The sequence below is a fragment of the Enhydra lutris genome, unplaced genomic scaffold (genome assembly GCF_002288905.1).
Source record: "Enhydra lutris kenyoni isolate GAN:26980312 unplaced genomic scaffold, ASM228890v2 scaffoldscaffold108, whole genome shotgun sequence".
NCBI classification, from domain to species: domain Eukaryota; kingdom Metazoa; phylum Chordata; class Mammalia; order Carnivora; family Mustelidae; genus Enhydra; species Enhydra lutris.
In genome coordinates, this window is record NW_019154192.1 from 588,203 (window position 1) to 604,665 (window position 16,463).

Consider the following 16,463-nt stretch of genomic DNA (forward strand, 5'->3'; position numbering starts at 1 on the left):
GGGGAAGAAGGGGAGGGGAAGGGGAGGAAGGGGAAGGGAGGAGGAGGGGAAGGGGAGGAGGAAGAGAGGGAGGAGGATGAGGATGGGGAGGAGAAAAAGAAAGGAAAGAAAGAAAGATGAAAGAGAAGGGAAGGGAAGGATGTAAAGAAAAAAGAAAAAAAGAAGGCAAGAAAGAAAGGAAGGAAGGAAGAAAAGAAAGCAAGGAAAGGAAGAGAAAGAAAAAAAAGAATAAAATGGAAAGGCAATATACAGAATGGGAGGATATATTTGAAAACCACATAGCTGACAGGAAATTAAGATTCAAAATATGTAAGAAACTTTTATAGCTCAACAATTTAAAAAATAACTAAAATAAAAATTGCTCAAAGAAATAGAGTTTTTCAAAGTGGACATGGCTAACAGTTATATGACAATGCATCAATTTCAGTAATCATTAAGGAAATGTAAGTCAAAATTAGATTATCATTTCACGTCTGCCTGGGTAACCTCTACCAAAAAGATAACATGTAACAAACATTGGTAAAGGTGTGGAGGAAATAGAATCCTTGTACACTGTTGGTGGAAATATAAATTGATATTGCCTATACGGAAAACAGTATAGCAATTCCACTTCTAGATAAAGCAATTCAAAAACAAAGCAAAAGCAATCAGACAAAATCACTATCTCACAGAGATATCCGTATTCTCATGTTCATTTCAACATGGTTGACAACACCAAGATAAGGAAACAATCTAACTCAAAGAATAAGTTAGATAAAAAAAATGTAGAATACATACAATTTCAGTCATATGTGGAATTTAAGAAACAAAATGAATGATCATTGGCGGTAAAAAGAGGCAAATCAAGAAACAGACTCTTAACTCTACAGAACAAAGTGATGGTTACCAGAGGGGACCTGGGTGGGGATGGGGGAAACTGGTGATGGGGATAAAGGGAGTCACCTCTTGTGATCAGCACTGGCTGATGTATGGAAATGCTGAATCACCTAAATACACCTAAAACTAATATAACATCATATGTTAACTAGCTGGAATTTGAATAAAAAGTTTAAAAAGGTAGAACTACCCTATGATTCAGTAAAGAACAAGAAGTGTGGAGCAGGTAAATCCAAGGTCTGAAAATGCTTCAGATTCTCTAGCAGAGCCAATAGAAGCTGTTTCTCTTCCAAAGACACTAGAAGTGACTCCTTCCTCAGTGTAAAGAGAAATGCAAGACTATAAGGAACATGAATAATCAAGGAAACATAACACCACACATAAGGAACAAAATAAATTTTCACTAACAAACTCTAGAAAAAATGGAGATCTACAAATCTCCTAAAAAAATAATTCATAATAGTTTTTGTACAAAATTCAATGAGCTAGAAGAAAACACAGAAAAACAATCTAATGAATTATATTAAAATGATAATTAAAATGATAAAATGAGCAGTTTCACAGAGAGAAAGTTCATAAAAAGGGATCCAAACAAAAATTTCAGAACTAAAGAATAAAGAATGAAGTAAAAAAATAGGACTAAGACAAGAACTATAGACCAGAAGAAAAAAACATATGAAATGGAGGCAACTCATTTAATATTATCCAGTAAAAGCAGAACGACAACAATAAAGAATGAAAAGTGAAAAAAACTAGAAAATCTATGGGATTTATGGGACATAATTAAAAGAAACAACCTACACATTATTGCATAGTCCCAGAAGAGAGAAATTGCAGAAAATGTATTTTAAAAATTAATAGCTGACAACTTCCCAAATCTGGAGAGAGATTTGGACATCTAAGTTCGAAGCTCATAAATTCCTGTGGAAATTTGTAATGCCTGCACAGATAAGATTTAATGAACACATGCCTCCCTCAGTGAGACTAATTGGAAAGCAAAGAAGCAGTATCCAGTAAACTGGGCCTCCTTTGCACTTTCTGGACTGAAAACACCTGGACCCTCATTGCAGCTCAATACATTCATCTGGGGAATAAATCCTTAGGAGAAACATTTATCTTTGGTGATCCTGTACTCCACTTACTCCTTGCCTCCATGTGCGTCATGAGCGCAGCTTGCTCTTATCACAAAGTACTCCCTGTGTCACTATTCTGATTATTAAGGCTTCTCACTCCTTTTTGTGTTTCTTATTCCTTTGATATATTGATAACATTCACAACAAAAGTGGAGGCAGAGTTTGCCTCAGGAGCATCTGTCCCCAAGCCCTCTGCTTTCTCCTCTTTAAGTGTCTGGAGTAATCCTTTCATTTGCCACCACAGGGTTTGCTTGCCACACATCAGAAATGGTGTCCTGGGTGAGGAGATGGGACTGATAGGCAGTGGAGCTCTTAAAAACAAAAAAATGAAAGGACTGTGCAGTAAGTCATTAAGCCCAGTGAGACTTGCTGAGTTCAAGGGAAATTTCAGACTTAGGTTTTTCTATAATGGGTCATCATCTCTCAACTAAACAAGAACAATATATTAAGGTCCTAAAGCAACCCCTAATAGATATGGGGGCTTGTTCCTCATTTCCCAGGTTAATGGCTACAATTAGAAACCACTATCTCTGGTTAGTCTACCTCAGGACAAGGACTTTGGGGAATACTCCCAAGCAACTGTAGAAACTCCCTTTGTTTCAGGAAAGTTCCCTGTCTTCTCTGGCCTGACATGGCCTATATACTTCCACATTGGTGGGAAAAAAAAAAATCTGGTCTGCTTATTGTTGTACCTGAGTTTTCGTGTCCGAGAGACCACCAAGGAGCCAACACCGATGCAAACACATGAGGGTTTATTTAACAAGCTTAAGCTTGGGCCCAAGTATACCCGACACACAGCGGAGTAGGTACTTGGATCCCGAGCTTAGTTAAGGTAGGGGTATTTATGGGTTCCTGTTACTAAAGCAGGGTGGGGATTCCTGTTACTAAAGCAGGGTGGGGGTCTCTGGAACCAAAGCAAAGTAGGGGAAAGTTCAGCCCTTGGGCACAGGGGTCTGAGATGGCTGCCAGAGTTAAGATGGCTATACTTATGCTAAGGCTAAACCTGAGGTTTTTCTCAGCCTCCACACTTATCTGTTCAAGCTGACAGACTTTAGAAAACAAACCTTCTTTCTCTGCCTTCTGGCAGCACTCTTCCTCTTCTGCCTCCCCTTCTCTTTTCACCTTCAGTGAGGCCTACATAACACCGCTCACTTCAGACTTCCCCACCAGTGTCTCAGGTAAAAATTAACAATGGAAAATAAACTGATTGATTTCTGAAAGAAAATCCAGGTGAAATATTATTTGATACTTAAACTAATTTAAGTTTATTGGTTTAACTAAGATAAACATATCTTTATGCTTATCAGCATTGAAAGTAAAACTTTTATTCTGCCAAGATTTACTGGAGCTCAAATAAACTCATGTTATCTCTGTTACAATTTGTTGGCAAAAAGATGACTTAAAATAATGGTTAATCTTGTCTGTCTCAAAGTTTTCATAAAAAAAATTGTTAAAAAAATCTTTGAAAGTCTTTGGTTACCTAAAATGTTCAAGTTTTGCTTGGATAATAAATTGGAATTAAATTCATTGAGCATCTACATCTTTTCCAAATAGCATAAAGTACTAAAACATTGACTACTAAACAAAGATTTATGCTTTTGACTTCTTATTACAAAAAAATTAAAAATATTTAAGTGTGTTGGTAAACAGACTTGGTGCTTAACTGATTCATAAATTGCCATCTAAAAAGTTTTGGTGTAACAGTTCACGATTACTGCTTATTTTCACGGGAGACTAAGGCTTCTAAACAATACAAAATTCTGCTAAATATAATTAACACTGATTTTTTTTTTAAACTCTGTATGTTAAAAGGTAGGAAACAATGGGAGACTGTGGGCTCTGAGAAACAAACTGAGGGTTTTGGAAAGGAGGTGGGAGGGGGGTGGATGAGCCTGGTGGTGGGTTTTAAGGAGGGCACTTATTGCTTGGAGCACTGCGTGTGTTGCATAAACAGTGAATCTTGGAACACTACATCAAATACTAATGATGTATTTTATAGTGACTAACATAACATTAAAAAAAAGTAGAAAATACATATAAAAATTTAAGAAATGGTAATGTATTTTTACTAAAGGTTAAAAAAAAAAGGTAATTTTATCCTAAATAAAATAAAGTGGTTGTTTAGGGGAAAAAATGACTTGGGACAAAATCTAAATGCAAAAAAAAAATAAAAATAAAAATAAAAAGGTTGTAAAAGGTTTATGAAGAGAAATCTTTGGAAAAAAATTTAACATGTGGTCAAGACTAACTAAAATTTTAAAAAGGGATTTTAAAAATATGTAGGTATAAGATTAAAATTCTGCTTTTCTTTCTGTTCAAAAAATAAAGTATTCTTAAACTGTTGGTCTGCTCATGATAAAAATATATAAATAAATGTTCTCTGTTTGTCTGCCCAGAAAGATCATTTTCTATATTTTGTCTTTTCAGGTCTTTGATTACTTAGTTAAAACTTCTTAGTATTAAAGGAACTAAGTTTTGCTAACAATTACATAACCCTACATATTTGTCTTTGGAAGATGTCACTTTGGTTAAATCCATACGTTTGGGGCTTTATTAGGCATATGCTTTATAACTGAGGTTTTTAATAAACTTATACAAGATTTAGATTGTAAATGAAGTCTTTCTGATCAGTTAGGCTTGTTTCAGTTGGTATGTTAAGATACTTTAAAAATACCATGAAACAAATAATGGTAAGCCTTAGGTTATATTATCCGGACAAGTGCTATAACTATCCTAAAGAGGATATGCAATTCTTAAGGTTTTAATATGTTCTGGTATAAGACCACTCTTTAAAATTGTAATTATTAAAATGTTACACATCACAAAAATTACCAGATTTTCTTGGCAGCTATAATGTAACCTCTCATCAGATGTTTAAACATCTGGAGATGTTTAAGTCTTTTTTTTTTAAGTCTTTTGTCATTCATAGTTAATGTTCCATCTTCAGAGAAACTCATAAAAAGGAGTTTAAACTGGTATTTACCCTAAAGATACAAATGTAGTGGTCTAAAGGGGCACATGCACCCAAATGTTTATAGCAGCAATGTCCACAATAGTCAAACTACAGAAAGAACCTAGATGTCCATCAACAGATGAATAGATAAGGAAGATGTGGTGTATATATACAATGGAATACTATGCAACCATCAAAAGAAATGAAATCTTGCCATTTGTGACGATGTGGATGGAACTAGAAGTTATTATGCTTAGCAAAATAAGTCAGTCAGAGAAAGACAATTATCATATGAGCTCCCTGATATGAGGAAGTAGAAATGCAAGGGGGGGGGGGGTTGTGGGGTAGGAAAAGAATAAATGAAACAAGATGGGATCAGGAGGGAGACAAAACATAAGAGACTCTTGATCTCACAAAACAAACTGAGGGTTGCCAGCGGGAGGAGGGTAGGGAGAGGGTGGTGGAGTTATGGACACTGGGGAGGGTATGTGCTATGGTGAGTGCTATGAAGTGTGTAAACCTGGCAATTCACAGACCTGTATCCCTGGGGCTAATAATGCATTATATGTTTATAAAAAATATATTTTTTAAAAAGGAGTTTAAGATAAATACAATTATTCAATATCTTTAAGATCAAAACTAAAATGGGTAAAAATTTCCAAAACTAACTAAAAGCTGCATTCAAATTAAACAAAAATTAGTAATATGGGCCTATATGAATTTTTAAAAAGGATTAAAGTTTCTTGCAACTCTTGTTTAAAACCTTGCTGGTTCTCTAATGTTTGGTCTTCCAGATTAAGAAAACTTTCTGTTAAGATACGGATAACTTTCAGAAATACAATACAAAAAGACCACACAGTTTTCTAGGCCTCCTTATAACAGGTATTGTAGCAGCTGTCTCCATTTTGACAGCCACTAGCATTTCCATCTCTGCCCTCATCTATACATATATCCAAACTGTCCAATATGCTGATCAAATTGCATATAATGTAACTCAGGAACTTCAACCACAACAGACAATCAATCAAAAATTGTTGGGGAGACCCCAACTATTGGAAGCAACAGTGAAATACCTAGAAGAAAAATAGGAAGCTTTGGCATATTGCCAGTCTCCACTGTAAGTGGGCCCATAAAGCTATCTGTGTAACCCCTCTTCCCTGGAATAGTACTCTAACTGGGAAAATACTAAGAAACATCTTCAAGGCTCCTTTCATGACCATCAAACCTTAGACATTTACAACTTAAAGGAACAATTCTTAGCTTCTCTCACCACCATTAATGAAATGAGTACAATAAAAAAAAGGGGAGTATTATCTCTGACAATCTACAATTGTTTAATCAAAAAAATTGGTTTTCCTTTACCAAATGGAAACTCACTGAACTGTCTATTGTTTTAGTTATTTATTTGTCACTTCTCTTTATAGTCTGCAAAATCAGAGTTACAGCTCCTTGCCAAGCAGGAGAATCCTAGAACTTATAACTGGTATGAGCACGATGAGACGTCCTGTCTACAAAGAATAAAAAAGGGACAAATGTGGGAATTCATAATGCCTAGCTAGATATGATTTAATAAACACATGCCTTCCTGAGTGAGACTAATTGAAAAGCAAAGAAGCAGTGTCCAGAAAACTGGGCCTCCTTTGCAGTTCCTGGACTGAAAACACCTGGACCATTGTTGCAGCACAATGCATTCATCTGAGGAGTAAATGCTTAGGAGAAATATTTATCTTTCATGGTCTGGTACTCCATGTACTCCTTGCCTCCAAGCACAGCTTGCTCTAATCACACGATACTCCCTATGTCACTGTTCCGAGTATTAAGGCTTCTCACTCCTTTTTGTGTTTCTTATTCCCTTGATATATTGATAACATTCACAATAAAACTGGAGGCAGAGTTTGGCTTGGGACTTCTGCCACTAGAGCATCTGCTCCTCATGCCCTCTCCTTTCTCTTATTTAAGTGCCGGGAGTAATCTTTTCATTTGCCACTTCAGATTCTTAAAAAAATTCAGTTGAAAAGGATCTGCTTCAAGACACAGTATAAAACTGTCTGAAATAACAGACAATAAAAGGATATCAAAAACAATGAGGAAAAAAATCACATACAAAGGAATCCTTATAAGACTAAGTAGATTTCTCAGCAGAAATCATATAGCGCAGGGCTGCATAGGATGATATATGTAAAGCACTAAAAGAGAAACTTAGCCAAATAAGAATACTTTACAGTAGAAAGGTGTTTCTGCAATGAAAGAGAGATGCAGATTTTCCCAGAGAAAAGAAAAGGGGAGATCAAAACTACTACACTGCATTATAAGAAATGCTGAGAAAATTTCTTCATGCCAAAATAAAAGGATGCTAAGTAGCAAAATGAAAATAAAATTCACACTGGGGAAATATATTGTCAAATTCAGAACACTCCAATACTGTAACATGGCAGTATGCTAATCACTTACCTTTAGTATAAAGTTTAAGTGACAAAAAAAATCAAAAACTATACCTATAATTTGTTGATGGATACACAAAATAGCAAGATGTAAATATGAGATCAAAACAAAAAGAATGTAGGGTGAGGGAGACAATATGGAAGAAGAGCAAGGGACTTCATTTCATCTGGTCCTTTGAGTTTAGATAGATAACTATCAAGTCATTTTGAACACATATGAATTCATCTTGTGATGTAAGAAAAGAATCCCTGGAATTCTAGAAATAGGAAAGTGAACACTTTTTGCAAGGTAGAAGGTGTAGAGAAGAGAATCTGGGGGGAGATATCAGAAGATAAATGGCAAGGGGAGGGAGACTCCTTCAGCCAGCTACTGAAAGTAATATAGCCCCAGACCACAAAATCAGAACTTTTAGAAATCTATTCCAGTGAGACATGTCTCTGCCTAAAAAGAGCTCAAGGGGTGAAGCAGGGCAGAATCCCAGCTTAATCAGTGTGGTCTCAGAATCCCCATGGTCACAAAGAATGGGGGCGCCTGAGCCAGCAGAGATCCCCAGCATTGGATTGAGGAAATTGGCTGCAGTCAGCAAGCCCAAGAGTGGGTTCTCAGCAACATTTGTCACAAACCACACACTGCAGCAGGATCAGGCCCCTCTCTGCACTGGGGCCCTGCAAAGGTCAGAAACACCTTCCTCCCTTCCCCAGGAGGATCAGCAGGGTTGGGCACCACAGGAGTCTGCAGAGTTTGGCACACACAAAAATGAAGACTGCTTTTCCTTTGGGGTTTGCTGAAGAGAGGGGGGTCACATCTTTCAGCTCCGGAGCTGCAGATCCCAGGCCTGGTGATTTTTATTTTCATCTCTAAAGCTTCAGTGAAACATTCAGTGAACAAAAGCCACATAGAACAACCGAAAGCAGCTTACACTCAACACTCAGCCCAGCCCCCTGGAAAGGGGGAATGCAACTCCACCCAGACAAAGACACTTGAAAATCAGTGCAAAGACCCATCCCCCAGAAGACAGACAGACTATCAGATGAATATCAAGCTTACCAAGTACACAGAACTGCAAAATGCCAGTTCTAGTGGAAAATAGTATATAGCATTTGAGGGTTTTTTTCTCATGATTCTTTTTTGCCTTTCAGTTTAAATTTTTCCTTTCCTTTTTTTTTTCTTTTCAACTAAATTCTTATTTAGCGACCCTTGTTTTTAAGGGTTTTTTTTTAACTTTTGTTTTTATGTTTACATTTTATAGACATATTCTTCATTTTTGGCTCCATAAACACACACACACACACACACATACACGCACCCATCTATAAGTTTTGCTTTCTTTACAATTTTGGGATATAAAGTCTTCTAACAAATAGACCAAAATACACCCAGGACCAAGAGGATCACCTGTTTTGTGCACCAGGAAGATTATCTTCTATTTCTTTTTTTTTTTTCCCCTTCCTTTTCATTTTTGGTTTCTGACCTATTGAGATGTCTCTAGTGTGTATTTAGCTTGGGTTGTGATTGATATTTTTTTTATTTTGTTCTCTCATTCATCCATTCTTCTCTGGGCAAAATGACTAGAAGGAGGAAGGAATTGACAACAAACAAAAGAACCAGAAGTAATAGTCTCCGCTACAGATCTAATCAATATGGGCATAAGTAAAATGTCAGAGCTGGAATTCAGGATAACGATTATAAAGATAATAGTTCAGATTGAAAAAAGCCTAAAAAACATTAGAGAATCTCTCCATGCAGAAATAAAATCTAACCTGGCTGAAATTCAAATACTTGAACTGAGATGCAGTCCAAAATGGAAGCTCTAACAGCTAGGGTAAACAAGGCAGAGGAGAGAGGCAGCGACATAGAAGACAAGTTGATGGAAGGGAGGAGGCTGAGGAAAAGAGAGAAAAATAACAATGAATCAAGAGGGAAGGCCTTGAGAAATTAGTGATACCATTAAGTGAAACAATAGTAGAATTAGTCCAAGAGGGAAATATGAAGAGAGGGACAGAAGGTATATTTGAGTAAATCATAGCTGAGAACTTCCCTAATCTGAGGAAGGAAATGGGCATTCAAGTCCAAGAAGTAGAGAGAACCCCCCTCAAGACAGTAAAAATAGATCAACACCCTGATATGTAGGAGTGAATCTCGCAAATTTCAGAGATAAAGAGAAAATCCTAAAAGCAGCTAGTGACAAGAGGATCTTAACCTACAGGGGTCGGAACATTAGAGTGGCAGCAGACATATTCACAGACACCTGGCAGGCCAGAAAGGACTCGCATGATATATTGAAGATGCTAAATGAGGAAAACATGCAGCCAAGAACACTTTATCCAGCAATGCTGTCATTCAGAATGGAAGGAGAGATAAAGAGCTTCCAGGACAAACAGAAACTAAAAGAATTTGTGATCACCAAACCAGTCTTGCAAGAAATATTAAAAGGGATCCTCTAAGTGAAGAGAAAGCCCAAAAATAACACAGACTAGAAACAGAGACAATCTACAGAAACAGGGAGTTTACAGTTAATAAAAAGGCACTGAGTTCATATATTTCAGTAGTTACTCTGAATGTAAATAGGGTAAATGCTCTGAACAAAATACAAAAGGTATCAGACTGGATAAAAAGCAAGACCCTCCTGTACGTTGTAGATAAGAGACTCATTTAGACCTGAAGCCACCTCCAGATAGAAAGTGAGGGGGTGAAGAACTATTTATCATGGTAATAATGGACATCAGAAGAAAGCTGGACTAGCAGTCCTCATATCAGACAAAGACTATAGAAAGGAATATTTCTATATATAGGATATATATGTGTGTGTTATACATACACACAAATATATATAAAGGAATAGTTCTATATAAAGGAAGAGGGATATTACATCATACTTAAAGTGTTTATTAAAAAAGATTAATCAATTGTAAGTATTTATGCTCCTAACCTGGGAGAAGCCAATTTATATAAGCCAAATAACCAAATTTAAAAAACACATTGATAATAATACAATAATAGCAGGTACTTCAACATCCCACTCTTAGCAATAGACAGATCATCTAAGCAGATGATCAGCAAAGAAACAAGAGCATTAAATGACACACTGGACCAGATGGACTTCATAGATATATACAGAGTATTCCATCCTAAAGCAATAGAATATTCATTCTTCTCGAGTGCACATGGAACATTCCCCAGAATAGATCACATACTGCATCAAAAATCAGATCTCAACCAGTATCAAAAGATTGGGATTTTTCCCTGTATATTTTTGAACCACAATGCTATGAAACTGGAACTCAATCCCACAAGAGGAAATTTGGAAGAAACTCAAACACTTGGAGGTTAAAGAATATCCTTCTGAAGAATTAATGGGTCTACTATGAAATTAAAGAAGTATCTTAAAATTCATGGAAACAAATGAAAATGAAAACACGACTACTCAAAACCTTTGGGATAAAACAAAGGCAGTCCTAAGGGGGTTAGTACTAGCAGTACAAGGCCTTTCTCAAAAAATTGGAAAAGTCTCAACTACAAAAGCTAACCTTACATTTAAAGGAGGTGGGGAAAGAACAGCAAAGGAAGCCTAAACCAGGGATGCCTGGGTGGCTCAGTTGGGTAAGCATCTGAGTTCAGCTTAGGTTGTGATTCCAGAGCCCTGGGATAAAGCCCCATATCAGGCTCTGTGCTCAGTGGGGAGCCTGCTTCTCCCTCTGCTAGTTGGTCCCCTGCTTGTGCTATTTCTCTCTGACAAATAAATAAAATATTTTAAAAAATAAAATAAAAAGGATGCCCAAACCAAGCAGGAGAAAGAAATAATCTTAATAAAGATTAGAGCCGAATTCAATGAAATAGAAACCAGAAGAACAATAGAACAGATGAGCAAAACTAGGAGCTGGTTCTTTGAAAGAATTAATAGGATCAGTAAACCCCTAGCCAGACTTATCAAGAAGAAAAGACAAAGGATTCAAATTAATAAATCATGAATGAAAGAGGAGAGATCACAACCAACACCAAGGAAATATAAACAATTATAAGAACATACTATGAACACAAAGTTCATACTTTGTGTATGAATTACACAAACAAATTTGACAATCTGGAAGAAATGGATGCATTCCTAGAGACGTATAAACTACCACAACTGAACCGGAAAAAAAAAAAAAACAGAAAACCTGAACAGTTCCACAACCAGTAAGGAAATTGAAGCAGTCATCAAAAACCTCTAAAAAAACAAGAGTCCAGTGCCAGATGGCCTCCCAGGGGAATTCTACCAAACTTTTAAAGAAGAACTAATACCTATTCTCCTGAAGCTGTTTCAAAAAATAGAAATGGAAGGAAAACTTCCAAACTCTTTCTATGAGGCCAGCATTACCTTGATCCCCAAGCAAGACAAGGATCCCATCAAAAAGGAGAATTACAGAACAAAATCCCTTGTGAACATGGATGCAAATATTCTCACCAAGATACTAGCTAATAGGATCCAACAGTGCATTAAAAGGATTATTCACTGTAACCAAGTGGAATTTATTCCCGGGCTGCAAGGGAGATTCAACATTTGCAAATCAATCAATGTGATACAATACATTAATAAAAGAAAGGACAAGAACCATATGATCCTCTAGTAGATGCAGGAAATACATTTGACAAAATACAGCATCCTTCCTTGATTAAAACGCTCCACAGTGTAGGGATGGAGGGTACATACCTCAATATCATTAAAGCCATCTGTGAAAAACCCACAGCAAATATCATTCTCAAGGGGGTGGGGGGAGAATGAGCACTTTTCCCCTAAGGTCAGGAACATGGCAAGGATATCCATTATCACTACTGTTCAACATAGTACTAGAAGTCCTAGCTTCAGCAATTGGACAACAAAAAGAAATTAAAGGCGTTTGAATTGGCAAAGAAGAAGTCAAACTCTCACTCTTTCCAGATGACATGTGGAAAACCGAAAAGACTCCACCCCAAAATTGCTAGAACTCATACAGGAATTCAGTAAAGTGTCAGGATAAAATATCAATGCACAGAAATCAGTTGCATTTCTATACTAAAAAGAGACAGAAGAAATGAGCTGAAAAAGAAATTAAGGAATCAATCCCATTTAGAATAGTACCAACAATCATAAGATACCTAAGAATAAACCTAACCAAAGAGGTAAAAGATTTGTACTCTAAAAACTACAGAACACTGAAAGAAATTGAGGAAGACACAAAGAAATGGAAAAACATTCCATGGTCATGGATTGAAAGAATAATTATTGTTAAAATATTTATGCTACACAGAACAAGCAAAGTATTTATGCTACAGAGAACAAGAAAATACAGATTCTAATTTCTATCAAAATACCAACAGCATTTTTCACAGAGCTAGAAAAAAATAATCCTAAAATTTGTATGGAAACAGAAAGGGCCAGAGGAATTTTGAAAAAGAAAACCAAAGGCAGTGGCATCAAAATGCTGGATTTGAAGCTATATTACATAACTGTAATCATCAAGATAGTATTGTACTGACACAAAAACAGATACATAGAGGAATAGAGAAGCCAGAAAGGGGTCCACAACTTTATGGTCAATTAATCTTCAACAAAGCAGAAATGAATCTCCAGTGGAAAAAAGGCTTTTCAGTAAATGGTGTTGATAAATTGGGCAGCCACATGCAGAAGAACGAAACAGTACTATTTTCTTACACCATACACAAAGATAAACTCAAAATGGATGAATAACCTAAATGTGAGGTTTTTGTTTGTCAAAAATATATAAATCAAAATCCTAGAAGATAGCACAGAAAGCAACTTCTTCAATCTCAGCTGCAGTAACTTCTTGCTAGACACATGGCAAAAAGCAAAGGAAACAAAAACAAAAATGAACTTCTGGGACTTCTGCACAGCAGAAAAAAAGCAAAGCATAAAAAGTTTCTGCCAAAAAAAAAAAAAAAAAAAGCTTCCACAGAGCAAAGGAAACCGTTAACAAAAGTAAAAGGCAACCTACAGAATGGGAGAAGATATTTGCAAATGGCATATCAGATAAAGGGCTAGTATCTAATATATATCAAGAGCTTATAAAATTCATCACCCAAAGAACAATCCAAGCAACAAATGGCAAAAGACATAAACAGACATTTCTGCAAAGAAGACATCCAGATGGCCAACAGACACATGAAGAAGTGCTCCACATCACTCGGCATCAGGGAAAAATCAAATCAAAACCACAATGAGATACCACCTCACACCAGTCAGAATGGCTAAAATTAACCAGTCAGGAAATGACAGATGCTGGCAAGGATGGGGGAAAGGAGAACTCTCTTACAATGTTGGTGGGAATGAAAGTTGGTACAAATCTATAAAAGAGTATGGAGTTTCCACAAGAAGTTAAAAATAGAGCTACCATATGACCCAGCAATGGCACTACTAGGTGTTTACCCCCAAAGATACAGATGTAGGGAAAAGAAAGGACAGAAGCAACCCAATGTTCACAGCAGCAATGTCCACAATAGCCAAACTGTGAAAGGAATCAAGACATCCTTCAACAGATGAATGGATAAGATGTGGTTTGTATATATAATGAAATATTGCTCAGCCTTCAGAAAGGATGAAACCTTACCTTTTAAATCCACATGGATGGAACTGGAGGGTATTATGCTGAGGGAAATAAGTCAACCAGAGAAAAATAATTATCATTATCCTGGTATTTCATTCATATGTGGACTCTAAGAAACAGCACAGAGTATCATAGGGTAAAGGAGGGAAATGTGAATGGAAAGTCATCAGAGAAAGAAACAAACCATGAGAGACTCTGGACTCTGGGAAACAAACTGAGGGTTGTGGAAGGTGAGGTGGTAATTAGGTGATGGGCATTAAGGGCACATGATGGGATGATCACTAGATGTAATATGCAACTGATGAATTATCAAAGACTATATCTGAAACTAATAATGTATTATATATTGGCAAACAATTTAAATTAAAAAAAATGTAGCAAGGGCAGCAAACTGTAGAGGGTTTGTGGATGATTAAAGTTAAGTTGTCAGTTCAAAATATACAATTATAACAAATACTTTATGTAAACCTCATGGTGGCCACAAAGCAAAAATGTACAACAGATACACAAAAGATTAAAAAAAGGGGGGAGATTCAAAGCTTACCATGCCAGAAAACCATCAATTCACAAAGGAACATCTCAAGTGAAAAATGATGGAATAAAGAGAGGAACTATAAAATACTCAGAAAACAAGTAAACAAGGGATGATCAATCCTTACCTATCAGTAAAAACTTTAAAATAAATAGACTAAATTCTGCAATCAAAAGGCAGAATCTGAATGAAGTAAACACACACACCCACACACACAAGACCCAACTCTGTAATACATATAAGAAATTCACTTCAGCTTTAAGGCTATACATAGGCTCAAAGTGAAGGGAACTATGTAAAGTGATAAACATTAATTAACTTCATTGTGATCATTTCATAAAGTATATGCATGTTGAGTAATTATGCACTTCATTATACAAATACATACTTCAATAAAGCTAGGAGAAATGCATTATTATGTTTTCAAGTAGTCACTCAAGGATTATTATTCCATTTACAATTCTGTATTAACTGGAAAAACATTACAGAATGACAGTGGTATGTTCTTAATAATTTAAATATTTTCTACTTGGACAGGATATCTACTTTCTACTTAGCATCATAATGAAATTTAATATTAAACAATATTTTTGGAAGTATCCTATATGAATATCCTGCTTTTTCAAAGATTAAAAATACCAAATAATTAAGGTATTAAAATAACTAAAATTCTTTTCATTTGTAACTTCATATAATATTAGGAATATTCTCCCACATATTACACACTTAAAACTTTAGCCGAGAAATGGGCCATTTACTTAGGCATGGGTTAAAGGGGAATGTTAAAAATATTAATTTAAAAAATCTTCAAAGAAATTTTTAAAACAACTACAGAACCTGTGTAACTTTTAATAGTATGGTATAACTTTATCTTTGTTCTAAATTATGGTAGTTTTTTTTTTTCTCTTTTTTAATGTACCTACATGGCTTTACAGATTAATTATACATTTAGAGTAAATACCATCTGGACTCACACACAGTGAATCCTGATATTTAATTTACACAGACAACAATTATATGCTACCACTGTTTTTTTTAGCACGTACTTCTCAAACTAAAACACTAAGATAAAAATTTCTTTAAGGAGGCATTAGTAGAGGCACCTGGGTGGCTCAGTTGGTTAAGCATCTGACTCTTGATTCAGGTCCTATCTCAGAGTCCTGGGATCAAGACCTGCAGTAGTCCCCTTCCTGGGGTCTCTGCAGCTACTTCCATGAACCCTGGCTGCCTCTGGCACCAACTGCTTTCTTCCCCAACTCCTACTTTTTCAATATTTCTCATCTTTGTCTACATAACACCCACTGATCAAAGCACCTTTTTTGTTGTTGTTGTCTTGTCCAACAAAAGAATTGAGATTATTTTTCAATTATCTTTTGTTGCTGAAGAGCTTTACCAAGCTACTTGTCATTTCTTTGAAGGCTGATGCCACTCAATAATGTTTTGTTCCTCTTCCTCTTGTTCTTATAATCAACACAATGTTTGGTAATTTGCCAACAGTCACCACATGCTTTTATGATTTGCCATAAAACTACATTACTTTCCCTTTGTTGAGCCATTCATAACATAACATAAAGATTTGTTTCCTTGATCAATTTTTGTTGCTCAACTCTAAGCCTTTTAAAACCCAAATAATGATTCCTCAATCTTTAAATGCTAAACACATTTTTAGAAAGGTTTTAGAAAGTAATAATCAGTTACATTAAATTTACCCAGGCACCAAAACTATACATAACATCCATGCACAAATACTTCTCTTATATAGTAAAGAATTAAGTGTTAAGTGATTCCAAAAATCTAATACACAGTTGCTTTCAGGAATAAGAACAAGGTAGTATAGTACAGGTATAATTCTTTGAACTTTTTTTTTTTTTTTTTTTTTTTTTGGCCATGGTTTTTATTTTTATTTTTTTTTAATTTTATTTTTTATAAACATATAATATATTTTT